At 37.7% G+C, this 20,252-nt stretch overlaps 1 non-coding gene across 1 annotated transcript; it reads left to right on the forward strand.

Annotated features, from left to right (window-relative positions):
* Positions 1 to 17,574: 17,574 nt before the first annotated feature.
* Positions 17,575 to 17,681, forward strand: LOC130846945 (U6 spliceosomal RNA). The gene has a single exon (XR_009051740.1). It is a non-coding gene; the product is annotated as a U6 spliceosomal RNA (small nuclear RNA).
* The last annotated feature ends 2,571 nt before the right edge of the window (positions 17,682 to 20,252 follow it).

Raw genomic sequence — 20,252 nt, forward strand, 5'->3', positions numbered from 1 at the left:
GTGTGAGGTGATACCTCATTGTGGCTTTGACTTGCATTTCTCTGATGATGAGTGATGTTGAGCATCTTTTCATGTGTTTGTTGGCCATCTGTATGTCTTCTTTGGAGAAATGTCTATTTAGGTCTTCCGCCCATTTGTGGATTGGGTTATTTGCTTTTTTGGTATGAAGCTGCATGAGCTGTTTGTATATTTTGGAGGTTAATCCTTTGTCCGTTGTTTCATAGGCAACTATTTTTTCCCATTCTGAGGGTTGCCTTTTAGTCTTGTTTATGGTTTCTTTCGCTGTGCAAAAGCTTTTAAGTTTCATGAGGTCCCATTTGTTTATTCTTGATTTTATTTCCATGATTCTAGGAGGTGGGTCAAAAAGGATCTTGCTTTGATGTATGTCATTGAGTGTTCTGCTTATGTTTTCATCGAGGAGTTTTATAGTGTCTGGCCTTACATGGGTCTTTAATTCATTTGGAGTTTATTTTTGTGTATGGTGTTAGGAAGTGTTCTAATTTCATTCTTTTACATGTTGCTGTCCAATTTTCCCAGCACCACTTATTGAAGAGGCTGTCTTTTTTCCATTGTATACTCGTGCCTCCTTTGTCAAAGATAAGGTGCCCATATGTGTCTGGGCTTACTTCTGAGTTCTCTATTCTATTCCATTGATCTTCCTTTCTATTTTTGTGCCACTACCATACTGTCTTGATCTCTATGGCCTTGTAGTATAGTTTGAAGTCAGGAAGCCTGATTCCACCAACTCCATTTTTCCTTCTCAAGATTGCTTTGGCTATTCGGGGTCTTTTGCGTTTCCATACAAATCATAAGATTTCTTGCTCTAGTTCTGTGAAAAATGCCATTGGTAATTTGATTGGGATTGCATTGAATCTGTAAATTGCTTTGGGTAATACAGTCATTTTCACGATGTTGATTCTTCCAATCCAGGAACATGGTATGTCCCTCCAACTGTTTGTGTCGTCTTTGATTTCTTTCATCAATGTCTTAAAGTTTTCTGCGTACAGATCTTTTGCCTCCTTAGGCAGGTTTATTCCTAGGTATTTTATTCTTTTGGTTGCAATGGTGAATGGGAGAGTTTCCTTCATTTCTCTTTCTGCTCTGCCGTTGTTAGTGTATAGGAATGCAAGAGATTTCAGTGCATTTATTTTGTATCCTGCTACTTTACTAAACTCATCAATTAGTGCTAGCAGTTTTCTGGTAGAGTCTTTAGGGTTTTCTATATATAATATCATGTCATCTGCAAAGAGTGACAATTTTACTTCTTCTTTTCCAATTTGGATTCCTTTTATTTCTTTTTCTTCTCTGATGGCTGTGGCTAAAACTTCCAAAACTATGTTGAATAATAGTGGTGAGAGTGGACACCCTTGTCTTGTTCCTGTTCTTAGAGGGAATTCCTCCAGTTTTTCCCCATTGAGAATGATGTTGGCTTTTGGTTATTCATATATGGCTTTTATTATGTTGATGTAATTTCCTTCTATGCCCATTTTCTGGAGAGCTTTTATCATAAATGGATGTTGAACTTTGTCAAAAGCTTTTTCTGCATCTATTGAGATGATCATATGGTTTTTATCCTTCAATTTGTTGATATGATGTATCACGTTGATTGATTTGCATATATTGAAGAATCCTTGCATCCCAGGGATAAACCCCACTTGGTCATGGTGTATGATTTTTTTAATGTGCTGTTGGAGTCTGTTAGCTAGTATTTTGTTGAGGATTTTTGCATCTATATTCATCAGTGATATTGATCTGTAGTTTTCTTTTTTTGTGACATCTTTGCCTGGTTTTGGTATCAGTGTGATGGTAGCCCCGTAGAATGAGTTTGGGAGTGTTCCGCTTTCTGCAATATTTTGGAAGAGTTTGAGAAGGATAGGTGTTAGCTCTTCTCGAAATGTTTGATAGAATTCGCCCGTGAACCCATCTGGTCCTGGGCTTTTGTGTGTTGGGAGATTTTTAATCACTGCCTCAATTTCCGTACTTGTGATTGGTCTGTCCATGGTTTCTATTTCTTCCTGGTTCAGTCTTGGAAGATTGTATTTTTCTAAGAATTTATCCATTTCTTCCAGGTTATCCAATTTATTGGCATATACTTGCTTGTAGTGGTCTCTCATGATGTTTTGTATTTCTGAGGTGTCTGTTGTTACTTCTCCTTTTTCATTTCTAATTCTGTTGATTTGCATCTTCTCCCTTTTTTTCTTGATGAGTCTGGCTAATGGTTTATCAATGTTGTTAATCTTCTCAAAGAACCAGCTTTTAGTTTTATTTATTTTTGCTATGGTTTCCTTCCTTTCTTTTTCATTTATTTCTGCTCTGATCTTTATGATTTCTTTCCTTCTGCTCCCTTTGGGGTTTCTTTGTTCTTCTTTCTCTAGTTGTTTTAGGTGTAAAGTTAGGTTGTTTATTCGATAATTTTCTTGTTTCTTAAGGTAGGATTGTATTGCTATAAACGTCCCTCTTAGAACTGCTTTTGCTGCATCCCATAGGTTTTGGGTTGTTGTGTTTTCATTGTCGTTTGTTTCTAGATATTTTTTGATTTCCTCTTTGATTTCTTTAGTGATTTCTTGGTTGTTTAAGAGTGAATTGTTTAGCCTCCATGTGTTTGTATTTTTTTGCAGTTTTTTTCCTGTAATTATTATCTAGTCTCATGGCATTGTGGTCTGAGAAGATGCTTGATACGATTTCAATTTTCTTGAATTTATTGAGGTTTGATTTGTGACCCAAGATGTGATCTATCCTGGAAAATGTTCCGTGTGCACTTGAGAAGAAAGTGTAGTCTGTCGTTTTTGGATGGAATGTCCTATAAATATCAATGAAGTTGAGATGGTCTAATGTGTTATTTAAAGCTTGTGTGTCTTTATTTATTTTTTGTTTGGATGATCTGTCCATTGATGTAAGTGGGGTGTTCAAGTCTCCCACTATTATTGTGTTCCTGTCGATGTCCCCTTTTAGGGCTGTTAGCATTTGCCTTATGTATTGAGGTGCTCCTATATTGGGGACATAGATATTTACCATTGTGATATGTTCTTCTTGAATGGATCCTTTGATCATTATGTAGTGTCCTTCCTTGTCTCTTTTAATAGTCTTTACCTTAAAGTCTAATTTTGTCTGCAATGAGTATTGCTACTCCAGCTTTCTTTTGGCTTCCATTTGCATGGAATATCTTTTTCCATCCCTTTACTTTCAGTCTATGTGTATCCCTTGGTCTGAAGTGGGTTTCTTGTAGGCAGCATATAGAAGGGTCTTGTTTTTGTATCCTTTCAGCCAGTCTGTGTGTTTTGGTTGGAGCATTTAATCCATTTACATTTAAAGTGATTATTGACATGTGTGTTCCAATTACCATTTTCTTAATTGTTTTGGGTTTGTATTTGTAGGTGTTTTCCTTTTCTTGTGTTTCCTACTTAGAGAAGTTCCTTTAGCACTTGTTGTAAGGCTGGTTTGGTGGTGCTGAATTGTCTTAACTTTTGCTTGTCTGGAAAGCTTTTGATTTCTCCATCAAATCTGAATGAGATTCTTGCTGGGTAGAGTATTCTTGGCTGTAGGTTTCTCTCTTTCAGGGCTTTCAGTATATCCTGCCATTCCCTTCTGGCCTGCAGAGTTTCTGTAGAAAGGTCAGCTGTTATCCTGATGGGTTTTCCCTTATATGTTGTTTGTTGCTTTTCTCTTGCTGCTTTTAATATTTTTTCTTTGTGTTTAATTGTCATTAGTTTGATTAATATGTGTCTTGGTGTATTTCTCCTTGGGTTTATTCTGTATGGGACTCTCTGTGCTTCTTGGACTTGGTTAATTATTTCCTTTCCCATGTTGGGGAAGTTTTCCACTAGAACCTCTTCAAATATTTTCTCAGACCCTTTCTTGTTTTCTTCTTCTTCTGGGATGCCTATAATTCGAATGTTGGTACGCTTAATGTTATCACTGAGGTCTCTGAGACTGTCTTCTATTCTTTTTATTCTTTTTTCTTTTTCCTGCTCTGTGGTGTTTATTTCCTCCATTCTATCTTCCAACTTACTTATTCGTTCTTCTGCCTCAGTCATTCTGCTGGTTATAGCATCTAGAGTATTTTTAATTTCAGTTATTTTGTTATCCATTGCTGTTTGTTTTTCTGAGTTCTTATGAAATGTTTCTTGTACTTTCTCTATTTTGTTATCGAGATTTTGTATCATTTTTACTATCATTACTCCAAATTCTTTTTCAGGCATTTTTCCTATTTGCTCCTCATTTATTTGGTCTTGTGGGTTTTTTTCCTGCTCCTTTGCCTGCATGGTGTTTCTTTGTTTCCTCATGGTTGTCCAAACTTTTGGGGTTGCTTGTCCTGGCGATAGAGGTGTTTATAGAAGACTGTCCAAGCCTCAGACTAATGTCCAAGTATTGGGTTAAACAAATATTAAGTCTAGGAAACACATACATGTATAACACACACAATTACTGAATCCATTAGGACATAAGGCTCTGGAAAGACCTGACAGAACCCCAGTGTGCTATCAGATATTCAATGAGAAACCCAACAGAAATTGACAACTGAAACAGAACAATTCAGAGACAAACGCAAAAGCAAACAAACAAGCAAATAACACCTTACACATACAAACATTAATCCAGGGAGATTTTGTAAGCTAGGATCAAATATAGAAAAGAGCCAGAGTACCACCAGAGAGAATGGAGATTCTCAGAATGTAATTAGACAACTGTACTAAGAACTAAGATAAAGACAAAAGCCTAATATTAAATTCCAAGGCAGCGTGTCATCTGGAGAATAGAGCAAGGAGTCTGAGCAGATCGATAGTGTTGCTTATAAGTATGTTAAGATAAAATAAACTTAAAAAGGCTGGAAGAAAAGGGAACAGAAGAGCATAGTGTGGTGGGAAATATGCAAATAAAAAGGAATAGAAATGTATAAAAGATAGGGATGAAAGGAAAGTATGAGAGATATATTGTCCGTACTACCAAAAACTTAGCTAGATATAGAAGTATATAAAAAAGGCAAAAAAAAAAAAAAAAAGAATAAAAAATTATGTTATAAAACTTGTAGATCCCTTAGGGCTAAGATTGTATTTAATAAAGAAAAAAAAAAAAAAAAAGAGAGAGAGAGAGAGAAAGAAAAAAAAAAAAAATCCAGAACTGATCCCAGAATGGACCAGTTCAATAGGAATTGATACTAATATTTCTGTTTCCTTAGCATCTCAGCTGTAAGTGTCCTTCTCCTTGCCTTGGGTTTTTTTGCATTATTCTGTGACCAGCAGAGTTTCCTTTATTGTTCATCTGTAAGCATTGGTGTGTGGGGAGGGAGAGGGTACAATAGTGCCTCCTTCTCCTGGGAGTGAGTGAGCAGTGGCGCACTGTTGTTTCAGTAGGGCTTGGAGGTGCCTGTTGCAGAGGGACGCTGGTGGCTCAGGCATAAACAGAAAGTCTTAGCGTTGGGCCTCTCTCTGGTTTTTTTGTTGTTGCTGTTGTTTTTTTTTTTTTTTTTTTTTTTCCTCTGCAGCCTCCCTGCTGCTGGTGTCACATTCCAAGGGGTTTTAATCTAGCCCCACCCGAGTGCCTGAGGGTGCTTATTATCCCTGAGTGCCTTAGGTGGCCCACGGGTGTCTCTCCACTGCCTGTTGCAGAGGCGCAGAAAGAGAGAGAGAGGCTATGTGTGTGGCTCCTCCCCCCCGCCCGGAAGCCTGCAGCCTCCAGCCACCATCATGTCCGGGCGGCTCTCAGGGGCAGGCACTCCTCGCTGTGGACCTCCTCCCTCCTGTCCTCTCGGTCCGTTACCTTACCGGCAACAATGTTTCTCACCCTGAACCAGCTCTGTGGTTCCCACGCTCCTGCTCCCGGACCCTCCATTCAGCCGCGGATCGACGTCTTGGTCCGGGAACGCTGAGCTGTGCTGCGGACCCTCCGTTTGTTTCTCACTCCCTCCCGTCTGCCACAGCTCCGCCGCTTCACCCTCTTTGAGCCCTCGTAGATGCCTCCCTACCGGCTATGTTGGGCTCCCTGCAGTCCTTTCTGGTGTCCGAGGCCGTCTGCTGGTGTTCAGCTGGTTCTCTGTGGGAATGACTGCGTCCTTCCGTGCATTCCCAATGCATCTGTGGAGAGGGATGCACTCCACGTCCCTCTACTTCGCCGCCATCTTTTTTTCCTCCCACATTGATATTTCCTAATTGTGATTATATAATCAAAGACACTTCTTGATTTGGCCTCAACCCATATTTCTAAGCAACACAATTCATCATGCTTTTCCTAGAATGAACTCTATGCTGTTGCAAACCTGCCCTTGCATTTTCTTGCTTGAAGGACTTGGAGTAATTTCCATTGTCCCCAGTGAAAAGTGCAAAATGTGGAATTATTTCAGTCTGTCTTGTTAATGGACTTCGATCATGCCATTATTACAGCACTAAATGCATTCTGATTTTTCTTAAACTGAGTTCTATGTATCTCTAAACTGTAAACTTCTTGAGGGCCAGAACCGTTTATTACTAGAAGTATTAAGAGAATGATTCCTGGAGTCACATAACCAGAGACAATACCTAGCCTTTGCAACCTAGAGACTGTTTGGACTCATGCAAAATTCTTAATCTTTCTGAGCCTCAGTTTCCTAATTCATGCCTCAGCAATGTATCTGATATGGTCATAGTGAGGGTTAAACATGATGGTGAATTTAAAGCCCTTATCACAGTGGAAAACAATAAATACTGTTTATTACTATACAAATCCTATATCACCCCAGAGCGCTTAGCATAAGGTTAAGCTCATTTTGAATCCTCAATAAAAATCTATTAATTATTGAGTGAATGAATACAAATGTCTTCTTTTTAAAATCACTTAAGTTTCTTACCCTTTTTAAAAAATGTGTGACAACTAAGAGGAAGCAACCAAAAAAGTTAGTTTTATGTGCAACAAATAAGTCTGTGGAAACAACCACAAACCAACAGGGAGCCCTGTAAGTGGTGAGCTGGATCAATTTTCTCCTGGAGGCACTTCCTTGGAAGAACAAGGAAATGCAAAGTTATGCACAGGATATCATCCAGCTGAGACAAGTGTATTAGTGCTCTCACTGACACTATGAGGAAGCCCACCTGCTAAATCTCTGTCTGGGAAACCTTAGGGACTCAGATGGCCTCAGGTGTGCAATAACAGCCAGTGTACACAGGAAACCAGGTCATCAGCCTGGAAATGGCCCTCATTCAACCAGCCTGTCCTTGTTTGGACTGTGGTGCCACATATAAGAGAAAGGAAAATCTTGCCTTTATAGATGAAAGAAAATCATTTACTTATGCCTCATAGAAATATAGCTTTATGATAAAGCAAACACATCCTAATGATTGAAAGTATATTGGAACAGGAATTATCTATACAATGGAAACTGAGTTGTCCAAAGATAGAGGAAAATCTTTGAAAGTATTCTTGTTTACTAATCTTACCCTAATTTTAAAAGTATTCATGTAATTTTCTATTGTAACTAAAATAGGCACTCATGGTATTTCTTGAGCTGGACATGATGCTTCGTTGTTAAAATTGGCTAATATAGTCCACCCCCATCGTGAAGAAATTAAATAATTTTCTTAACTTAAAATGACATGCTTTCAGCATAGTGGTGTAGCCACCATGGAAAACAGTATAGACATTCCTCAAAAAACCAAAAATAGAGTTACCATATGACCTAGCAATACCACTCCTGTGCATATACCCAGACAAAACTGTAATTCAAAAAGATACACGCACCTTTATGTTCACAGCAGCACTATTCATAACAGCCAAGACAAGGAAGCAACCTAAATGTCCAATGACAGATGAATGGATAAAGAAGATGTGGTACATATATACAATGGAATACTACTCAGCCATAAAAAAGAATGAAATAATGTCATTTACAGCAACATGGATGTAACTAGAGATTATCATACTAAGTGAAGTCAGAAAGAGAAAGACAAATACCATATGATATCACTTATATGTGGAATCTAAAATATGGCACAAATGAACCTATCTACAAAACAGAAAGAGCCTCACAGACATAGAGGACAGACTTGTGGTTGCCAATGGGGAGGGGGGAGGGAGAGGAATGGACTGGGAGTTTGGGGTTAGTAGATGCAAACTACTACATTTACAATGGATAAACAAGGTCCTACTGTATAGCACAGAGAACTGTATCCAATCTCCTGGGATAAAATGTAACAGAAAATCATATAGAAAAAGAACGTATAAATGTGTATAACTGAGTCACTTTGTTGTACAGCAGAGATTAGCACAACATTATAAGTCAACTATACTTCAATAAAAAATTTTTAAAAAATGAATTGCAAGTGTCAGTTGTAACTCAGTTGAGATATAGAAAAGATTACTTGAACTACAATTCCATAGTTTGGAAGTCCAAAGCCTGATCCAAGACTTCTGAGACTACCTGGGATTATTATCAGCTGATCATCTCTATTTCTGGGCTCCTGCTTTTTGTGTGTTTGTGCCCTGTGAAATCTCCATTCTGAACATTAATCTGGATGTAAAACTCTGCCCCTTTGCTGAGGCAGACTTTGTGATTTTAGATTTACTGTTGATTTGGGCATCATGAGGAGGGGCCATAATATGCACTGAAGAATAAAAGAGTGTAACATTTCATATAAAACACTCCTATTCTTATGATAAGGAAGAACAAATCTAACTCAATATTGGATGTTTCTTTTACTTTAAACTTTGTATTCTATTGCTTTTTCTACAATTTAAGAATGTTGCTTGTAGCCTGAAATATACAGGATAGCCCATTCTCAAGGCTCTGACCTTTAAAGGTATAACACTTTTCCATTCATATAGAGATAAACAGTTTCAGAACACAGAATAACACTTATCCTGTTGGAGGTTTACAGGAACATCATGACCCTATCTACTTGGACAGCTGCAAGAACAAAGGATTCTGACACCAAGAAGTTTGCAACAACCAACCACACCCCTTCCCCTTTTAGTATAAAAGAAGCCTGAATCCTTACTTGGGTAAGATGGTTCTTTGGGACACTAGTCCACCATCTTCTCAGTCTGCTGGCTTTCCGAATAAAGTTGCTATTTCTTCCCCCAACAACTAGTCTCTGAATTTACTGGCCTGGTGTGCAGAGAGCAGTAAATTTGTACTCAGTTAACACTCTTAAAAAACATTTCAGTCATACCATCTCTGAAAGCAGAGCTTGGGCCTAATCATCCTCCAGCTTTTTGCCATTTCTCTGGTTCCTTTCTCTTTCTGCTTCATTTTTTTTTTCCATTTCCTCTTTTTATAAAATAGAAAAAACAGACAAACAACAACAAACACCTACAAAATTTTTTGTCAGATGAAGTCAGTATAGCATGCTGGTTGAGGCATGGACTGTGGGTTGAAGCCTACTTGGCTCACATCGCAGCACTGCCTACAGTATAACCTTGGATAAGTCACTTAACCTCTATACCTCAATCTCATTATCTGTAAGATGGAGAAGAACAGAATTCATATCTCATAAAAGTAGTTATAATAATTAAATGAGTTAACATGTATTAGCACTTAGGTCTTGGCACAGAATAAGCAACAAAATGTTTATTTAAAAAATCATCTCCTTTGCTATTGTTGTTTGGATTCCCTCAGCACTTTATCTTTAGTCTCCAGTGATTTCTCAAGATAGTTTCTGGAAGGAGAGTGGCCAAGATGGTGGAGTAGAAAGAGCCTGAGCCTACCTCCTCTAATGAGCACACCAAAATCACAACTATCTGTAGAACAACTATTGATGAAAAATACTGGAATCTACCAGAAAAGATCTTCTACAACTAAAGACATAAATAAGAAACCACAATGAGATGGGCAGAAAGGGTGGACCTATGGTAAAATCAAATTTCATACCTCTCTGGTGGGGGGTGGGGGTGGGCAACCCACAAACTCAGAATAATTATATTGCAGAAGTTCTCCCACAGGAGTCAGAATTCTGAGGCTCACATAGATGCCCTAGCCCAGGGGTACGGCACCAGGAAGATGAGCCCCCAGAGCATTTGGCTTTGAAGGCCAGTGGGGCTTAACTGTAGGGCCCACAGGATGGGGGGAAATAGAGACTTCATCTTAAAAGGCAGACACAAAATCTTACATGCACTGGGACCCAGGGAAAAAGCAGTAATTTGATAGGAGCCTGGGCCAGACCTACCTGCTGGTTTTGGAGAGTCTCTTGGAGTGGTGGGGGGGTGGCTGTAGCTCACCCTGGGGACATAGATACTGGTGGCAAACATATTTGGCAACACTAAGCCAAGTGAACACTGCTGTTGCTTGTGGCTAACACCTTGGCTTATTAGCGCCAAGGTGCCAGCACTGGGATGCCTTAATCCAAACAACTACTGGGTGAGGACACAACCCCACCCATCAGCAGACAGGCTGTCTAAAGACTTATTGAGCCCACAGTTGCCTCTAGATATGGCCTTTCCTACCAGAGGGCCAAGACCCAGCTCCACACACCAGAGGGCAGGAATTGGTCTCTCCTGCCTGGAAGCCTGCACAAGCCTCCAGATAAGCCTCTCCTACCAGGGGGCAGACACTAAACATTATAAAACTACGATTCCACAGCTTGAGCAATGAGTCTACCAACACAGGCCAGACCGTATCCTGGGAGCAGTTGGGCCCTGGCCCTGCCTACTAGTAGGCCAACACAACCTTTTGGGTACCCTGGACCCCAGACACAACTGTATCAGGAACTCCCCTATCCCTTGAAACAATCTGAAATGAGCTCTGAGATTGTTTCAGATGATCCCTAGTCCCTGCAGCCAGACTCCGGGAACCAGCTCTGTCTGCCAGTGTCTGGCACTAACCCCAGGACATGGTTTCACCTGCTAGTAGGGGGGCAACAGCCCCAGAGTCTTTGGGACTCTGACTTTGCCCAACAGTGACCCAGCACTATCCTCAGGGCTTCTTGGAGTTCCACAATCAGCCACCTCATAACCAGGCCCCACTAAAGAGCAGCTGGTGGTATCCACACAAGGCAGGGTCTGGCAACCAACTGGACTAGGGGCCAACCAAGCCTATCAGACTGTCCACATAGTCAGCCTACCACAACAGCCCTATTAGGGGGAACCCTCAGAGCACATAGCTTGGAAGACGAGAGGGGAGTGCACTGCTGGGATGCATAGATATGATATCTCCTACATAGAGGGACACTTTTCCAAGGCTGAGAAACTTAACTAACCTACCTCATACACAAAAATGCAAATAGAAACACAGACAAAATTAGGCAGCAGAGGAATATGTTTTGATGAAGGGGCAAGATAAAACCCCAGAAGAAGAACTAAGTGACTTGAAGAAAGGCGATCTACACAAGAAAGAGTTCAGAGTAATGATCATAAAGATGATCAAGGAACTCTGGAAGAGAATGGATGCAGAAGTGAGAAGATAAATGTTTTTAATAAAGAGTTAGAAAATATGAAGAACAACCAAACAGAGATGAGGAATATAATAACTTAAATGAAAAATACATTAGAAGGAATCAATAGTAGATTAATGATACAGGAGAACTGATCAGTGAGCTGGAAGACAGAGTAGTGGAAGTCACTGCCACTGAACAGAGAAAAAGAATGAAAAGAAATGAGGGACAGTTTAAGAGACTTCTGAGACAACACCAATCGTGCTAATATTCACATTATAGGGGTCCCAGAAGAAGTAGAGAAAGAGAAATGGCTTGAGAAAATATTTGAAGAGATAATAGCTGAAAACTTCCCTAACCTGGTGAAAAAAAATAAATAAAACAAGTCACCCAAGTCCAGGAAGCACAGGGAGTTCCACACAGGATTAAATCAAAGAGGAACACACAAAGACACATTGTAATCAAAATGACAAAAATTTAAGATAAAAAGAGAATATTAAAAGCTGCAATGGAAAAGCAACAAATAACATACAAGGGAACTCCCATAAGGCTATCAGCTGAATTTATCAGAAATCCTGCAGGCCAGAAGGCAAAAAAGAAAAAGCCACAACTGGAAACAAGCAAATTATAAAATGAAAAACCTTACTGGTAAAGGCAAACATAGATTAAAGGTAGAAAATTATTCACACACAAAGGTAGTAGGGAGGTTAAAAGACAAAATTAGGAAAATCCATTTGTATACACAATAAGCAGTTAAGGGATACACAAAAAAAATTAGATGTAAAATATAAAAGCAAAAACAGTAATTGTGGAAGGAGGAGAGTAAAAACACAGGGACTAAAAAATGCATTTGAAATTAAGAGACCAGGAACTTAAAATAATCATATCTCTATCTATCTATCTATCTATCTATCTATCTATCTATCTATCTAGACTTTTGTACAAAAACTTCATGATAACTGCAAACCAAAAATCTATGAGGGATATACAGTAAGTCCTCTACATATGAGTGAGTTCTCTTCTGAGAGCGTGTTCATAAGTCCAATTTATTTGTAAGTCCAACAAAGTTAGCCTAGGTACCCAACTAACACAACCAGCTATGTAGTAGTGTACTCTAATAGGTTTATAATACTTTTCACACAAATAATACATAAACAGCAAACAAACACAAAAAAATAAAGAAAACATTTTTAATCTTACAGTACAGTACCTTGAAAAGCACAGTAGTACAGTACAACAGCTGGCACTTCTTAGCAGTACCAGTTACATCACTTCTGCTTTTATGCTTGCTTCCAGACATCTTAGGCTTTAAGTAAAGATACTGTACTACTGTATTCTATAGAGTACTGTACAGTAAAGCACAAAAAAGCACAACCATTTGTAGAGGATGCATGCACATGACAAGGTATGCCAGACATGTGAACTAACTTAGGTGATTGGACATGCAAGTGCACATTTGCATCTTTGAAAGTTTGCAACTTGAAGGTTTGTATATAGGGGACTTGCTATATATACAAAAATGAAGAAGGAATCCAAATATAACACTAAAGATAGCTATCAAATCACAAGAGAACAAAACAAGAAAGGGGAGAAAAGACACCACAGAAATAAATCTAAAACAATTAACAAAATGGCAATAATAACATACATATTGATAATTACCTTAAATATAAAGGGACTAAATTCTCCAGCCAAAAGATAAAGACTGGCTAAATGGATACAAAAGCAAAACCCATATATATTCTGTCTACATGAGACCCACTTTAGATCTAGGGACACATATAGACTGAAAGTGAGGGGATAGAAAAAGGTATTCCATGCAAATGGAAATCAAAAGAAAGCTGGAGTAGCAATACTTAGACAAAATAGACTTTAAAATAAAGACTGTAATCATTAGAGAAATGCAAGTCAAAGCCACAATGAGGTATCACCTCACATCAGTCAGAACGGCCATCATCAAAAAATCTAGAAACAACAAATATTGGAGAGGGTGTGTGGGGGGAGCTGCCCTGAACAGGGGTCCTGGTTTCCGTAGTTGCCCCCAACAAGGCCCTTGGTCTCCAGGACATAGCCCTGGGAGCTGCCTTACTGTAAGGGCTTGCCTAGGCAAGCATAGCTCTCTGTCCCGCCACCCCTGACCTTTGAGTAAGTGCTTAAACAAACAGCATGTGATCCCCTGGGCTACACTATGTGCGCCCATAGGTCTGTGATCTTGCTAGTACATCTAGAAACAATCAACAGGAGGTCTTATGCTCGCTACGGTAGATGGTTATGGGAAAAACACATTGTTCTCTAAAGTAAGAATCATTTTTCTGTTAGCCTTGTTGTCAATGACTTCTCTGATTTAATCTGTATAAAAAGCCACTGTAAAATAAAGAAGTTTGTCAGTTGCCTATGAGCTTCTGGCCCTCTCGACCCCATCTTTTATGTGTCTGTCTGTCTGTCTTTCTTAGCCGCATTGTGTTTGCCTAAGGACCTGATCGATTTTGCCGGCAGGCTCCGGCAGGTGTGAAGAAAAGGGACCTCTCCTGCACTGTTGGTGGGAATGCAAGTTGGTACAGCCACTATGGAAAACAGTTTGGAGGTTGCTTAAAAAACTACAAATAGAACTACCATATGATCCAGTAATCCCACTCCTGGGCATATACCCAGAGAAAACCATAATCCCCAAAGAAACATGTACCATAATGTTCATTGCAGCATTGTTTACAATAGCCAGGACATGTAAGCAACCTAAATGCCCATCAACAAATCAATGGATAAAGAAGATGTGGCATATATATACAATGGAATATTACTCATCTATAAAAAGGAATGAAAGGGAGATATAAGTAATGAGGTGGATAGACCTAGAGTCTGTCATACAGAGTAAAGTAAGCCAGAAAGAGAAAAACAAATATTGTATGCTAACTTGTATATATGGAATCTAAAAAACAAAACAAAACAAACAAACAAACAAAAAAACATGATACTGATGAACCCAGTGACAGGACAAGAACAAGAATGCAGAGAATGGACTGGAGGACACGGGTTTGGGGGGACGGGGGGCAAAGGGGAAGCTGGGACAAAGTGAGAGAGTAGCATAGACATATATATACTAACAACTGTAAAATAGATAGCCAGTGGGAAGTTGCGGTATAATAAAGGGAGATCAACTCGATGATGGGTGATGCCTTAGAGGGCCGGGACAGGGAGGGCTGGGGGAAGTCATGGGAGGGAGGGGATATGGGGATATGTGTATAAATACAGCTGATTGACTTTGGTGTACCTCATAAGCTGGTACAAGAGTGTAAAACAATTATATTCCAATAAAGAGCTTAAAAAAAAAGGCCATAAAAAATAAAAAAATAAAATAAAATAAAGACTGTTACAAGAGACAAAGAAGGAGACTACATAATGATCAAGGGATCAATCCAAGAAGATATAGCAATTGTAAATATATATTCACCCAGCATAGGAGCACCTCAATATACAAGGCAAATATTAACAGCCTTAAAAGGAGAAATCAATAGTAATATGGTAATAGTAGGGGATTTTAACACTACACTTATATCAATGGACCGATCATTCAGACAGAAAATCAAGAAGGAAACACAGGCTGTAAATAACATATCTATATTAGACCAAAAGCATTTATTGATATTTATAGATCATTCCATGTGAAAGCAGCTGAATACACATTCTTTTCATGTGCACATGGAACATTTGCCAGTATAGAGCACATGCTAGGCCACGAAACAAGCCTCAGTAAATTTACAAAAATTGAAATCCTATCAAGCATCTTTCCTGACCACAGCATGATGAGATTAGAAATCAACTACAAGAAAAAAACTGCAAAAAACACAAACACATGGAGGCTAAACAACGTGCTACTAAACACCCAATGGTTCACTGAAGAAATCAAAGAGGAAATTAAAAAATACCTAGAGACAAATGAAGATGAAATATGACAATCCAAGCTGCAAAAGCATGGGAAGTTTATAGCAATATAAACTTACTTCATGAAATGAGAAAAATCTCAAGCAACCTAACCTTACAACTAAAGGAACTAGAGAAAGAACAAACAAAACCTAAAGTTAGTAGAAGGAAAGAAATCATAGCAAAAATAAATAAAATAGAGACTAAAAAAATAGAAAAGATCAGTGAAATTAAAAGCTGGTTTTCTGAAAAGATAAACAAAATTTATAAACTTTTAGCCAGACTCCTCAAGAAAAAAAATAGGAAAAGGGCCCAAATAAGTAAAATCACAAATGAAAAAGAAGTTACAATTGACACCATAGAAATACAAAGGATCATAAGAGGTTACTATAAGCAACTATTGGTAAATAAAAAGGACAACCTAGAAGAAATGGACAAATTCTTAGAAATGTACAATCTCCCAAGACTGAAACAGAAAGAAATAGAAGATACTAACAGACAAATTACCAGTACTGAAATTGAAGCAGTCATTTAAAAACTCCCCCAAAACAAGAGCCCAGGACCAAACATTTAGAGAAGAGTTAATACCTACCTATACTTCTGAAAATATTCCAAAACAATTGCAGAGGAAGGAATACTTCCAAACTCCTTATATGATGCCTTCATCACCCTGGTACCAAAACCAGACAAAGATATCACAAAAATGAAAATTACAGGCCAATATGATTGATGAACATACCTGAAAAAATTCTCAACAAAACACTAGCAAACTGAATCCAACAATATATTAAAAGGATCATACACCATGATCAAGTGAGATTTATTCCAAGGATGCAGGATTTTTCAATATATGTAAATCAATGTGATGCACCACATTATCAAAATGAAGATTAAAAACTATATGATCATCACAATAGATGTATAAAAAGTTTTTGATAAAATTCAATATCCATTTAAGATAAAAACTCTCCACAAAGTGGGCATACAGGGAACATACCTCAACATAATGAAGGCATATATGACAAACCCACAGCTAATATCATGCTCAACAGTGAAAAGCTGAAAGCATAAGATCAAGAAAAAGACAAGGATGTTCACTCTTGCTACTTCTATTCAACATAGTTTTGTAAGTCCTAGTCATAGCAATTAGACAAGAGAAACAAATAAAAGGAATCCAAATTGCAAAGGAAGAAGTAAAACTGCCACTTTTGGTAGATGATACTATACATAGCAAATCCTAAGGACATCACCAGAAAACTACTAGAGCTCATCAATGAATTCAATAAAGTTGCAGGACACAAAATTAATATTACAGAAATCTGTTGCATTTCTATACACTAACAATGAAAGATCAGAACGAGAAATTAAGGAAACAATCTCATTTACCATTGCATCAAAAAAGAATAAAATACCTAAGGATAAATCTACATAAAAAGGCAAAAGACCTGTACTCTGAAAATTATAAGATGCTGATAAAAGAAATTGAAGACAACACAAACAGATGGAATGATATATAGGGTTCTTGCATTGGAAGAATCAATATTGTTGAAATGACCATATTACCCAAGGCAATCTACAAATTCAATGTAATCCCTAGCCAATTACCAATGGAATTTTTCATAGAACTGGAACGAATAATTTTAATAATTGTATGGGAGCACAAAAGCCAACAATCTTGAGAAAGAAGACCAAACCTGGAGGATTTATGGTCCCTGACATCAGACTGTACTACAAAGCTACAGTAACCAAAACAGTATGCTACCAGTACAAAAACAGACACATAAATCAATGGAACTGGAAAGAAACCCCAGAGATAAACCCATTTATTTATGGTGAATTAATCTATGACAATGCAGTCAAGATTATACAATGGAGAAAAGACAGTGTCTTTAATAAGGGGTGCTGAGAAAACTGGACAGCTATATGTAATAAAAGAGTAAAATTAGAACATTCTCTAAAGCCATATACAAAAATAAACTCAAAAAGTATTCAGACCTAAATGTAAGATTGGATACTATAATACTCTTAGAGGAAAACGTAGGCAGAACACTCTGACATAAACTGTGGCAATATTTTTTTGGATTCGTGTCCTAGAATAATGGAAATAAAAGCAAAAAATAAAAAAATGGGACTTAAACTTGAACGCTCTTGCACAGGAAAGGAAACTATAAACAAAATGAAAAGACAACCCATGGAATGGGAGACAACATTTGAAAATGATGTGACAGATAAGGGATTAATTTCCAAAATATACAAATAGATAATACAGTTCAAAAACAACAACAACAACAACAACAAATAACTCAATCAAAAATGGGCAGAAGTGCTCGCTTTGGCAGCACATATACTAAAATTGGAACGATACAGAGAAGATTAGTATGGCCCCTGCGCAAGGATGACAGGCAAATTCGTGAAGCATTCCATATTTTTTTGGGAAGTTGTTGTATAACAAAGGGAGTCCCACTCGAGGATGGAAGATGCCTTAGAGGACTGGGATGGGGAGGGTGGGCGGGACTCGAGGGAGGGTGGGGGGGAAGTCAAGGGAGGGAGGGAATACAGGGATATGTGTATAAAAATAGATGATTGAACTTGGTGTACCCCCCCAAAAAAAAAAAAAAATGGGCAGAAAACCTAAATAGATGTTTCTCCAAAGAAGACATACAGATGGCCAACAGGCACAGGAAAAGATGCTCAACATCACTAATTACTAGAGAAATTTTAATAAAAACTAAATAAGGTATCACCTCACTCCAGTCAGAATGGCCATCATCAAAAAAATCTACAAACAATAAATGCTAGAGAGGGTGTGGAGAAAAGGGAACCTTCATACACTGTTGGTGGGAATGTAAGTTGGTACAGCCACTATGGAGAACAGTATGGAAGTTTCTTAGAAAACCAAAAATGGAGCTACCATATGATCCTGCAATCCCAGTCCTGGGCATATATCCAGAGAAAATCATGGTTTGAAAGGATACATGCACCCCAATGTTCACTGCACCACTGTTTACAACAGCCAAGACATGGAAGCAACCTAAATGTCTATTGACAGATGAATGGGTAAAGGAGATGTGGTACATATATACAACGGAATATTACTGAGCCATAAAAAGAACAAAATAATGCCATTTGAAACAACATAGATGGATCTAGAGATTACCATACTAAATGAAGTCAGAAAGAGAAACACAAATATCACATTATATCAGTTATATGTGGAATCAAAAAAATTATACAAATGAACTTAATTACCAAACAAAAATAGACTCACAGATATAGAAAACAAAGTTATGGTCACCAAAGGGGAAAGGTGGGGATAAACTTGAAGTTTGGGATTAACAGATATACACTACTATATATATAATGTATATATTATATATATATGTTTTATCTTAGGAATCTTTTGTAATATATTGGTATCTGCTATTATTTTTTTCTGTTAGTGCTACTATATTACATAGACACAATAGATATTTATAGATAAACTGGTAACTAACCTAATATTATGAGTCTTAAATCTAAGGAATATGATTTCATAAGAAGTATGATAATGAGAAAATGGATATTGTATAATTTCTTTCTAAAAAGTTTAAGGGAAGAAAGCTTTTCAAATTCAAAATCAGATAAGCAATTTTACTTTGGACTGTGCCACATAAACACTGTCACCCAAAGCAAAAAGATTTTCTTGAGATGCTGAAATGAAGCTGTTTATAATTCCAGCAATGTATGGGGCAATGACCAAGACCCATAGGTCATTTAGGCTTGCCTCTATAGTAGTTTCCTTCAATGAAATGATAAGCAGAACTACTTAAGTTTATCTTCTGCGTAAACGAATAGCATGTGAACAGTAGCTCCCAAGACATTTTAAAATAAAAACTGACATAAAAGCAGGCATTGTTAAAAGTAAGGGAGAGTGGTGAGAAGGGGGAAAACTGATTAGGGAAAGAGTAGTGCCAAATTATCTAAGGACCAAGACAAATTCGACTGGAAATGCTGACCTCTAGCTGCTCCAACTGGCCATCAGCACCACCTGGGAGCTTGTTAGAAATGCAAATTCTGGAACCCCCTCCCAAGTGAACTCAATCATACTTTTAGAATCTTTGTGGGAGCGATGTAGGGATCTGTGTTTTAACAAGCTCTCTTGGTGATTCTTATGCATGCTCAAGTTTGAGAAGCAATAAGGAATATGAATTTTTGAGTTGCCCACCTTCTCTAAAATAAGTGAAAAATTCGAGAATGAGAGAGCAAATTCAATTTGGCATTTTATTTTATTTTATTTTATTTACAATTTTCTGTTTAAGCTTCTTGATTAAACCTGGAAGTAAATTGGTCACATAGAAGACAGTAATTTCATGTGGAATTCTAGGATTATTTGAATAAATTTCTATCACATTTAACATTACAACAAATTGGCAGAAGTCCTGAGCAACTGGATGTCAGTTTCTATAAAAAGATACTATGTCCTCTTCATCTGTGACATTTTTGGCAATCTATGTGGTATTAGGATGTATGAGATGACTGAGAAGAGAGGGTCATTTTACCAAGGACTCTACAGCTGTTGGTTTTAATCCAGCTAGAGAGTAAGCAATGTTTTGTAAGCTCAACGGTAGTCTGTTAAGGGTTGATATGGAATCTGAGTTTCCAACACTGAAAGAGAGAGATTTTTAAATACTGAATGACAAAACAAGAGTATACCAGAAGCAGGAGTTTCAAATTTTCTTCTCAGTAGAATCTAAGTTTGAATAAAATGGTATAGAAGTCGCTATTTGAAAAAGAAATGTAGCCAAAAGATAATTTTGAAGATATGAATGCTTAGCATTTGTTAAGCACTGAAATAATGAAAGTACAAATGAGAAATATAATTAAATTGTAATGGAATAGTATAGATTATTGATTTCAAATTTAAAAGTTAACCAAAAGTTTCATATACTAAAGTTTTCCATTTTTCCACAAATTTGGTTATACATTTGGTCTTTGCTGTACTGAAGTAGTACTGTGTTTATA

This window comes from Hippopotamus amphibius, chromosome 2 (genome assembly GCF_030028045.1).
Source record: "Hippopotamus amphibius kiboko isolate mHipAmp2 chromosome 2, mHipAmp2.hap2, whole genome shotgun sequence".
Taxonomy (NCBI): Eukaryota; Metazoa; Chordata; class Mammalia; order Artiodactyla; family Hippopotamidae; genus Hippopotamus; species Hippopotamus amphibius.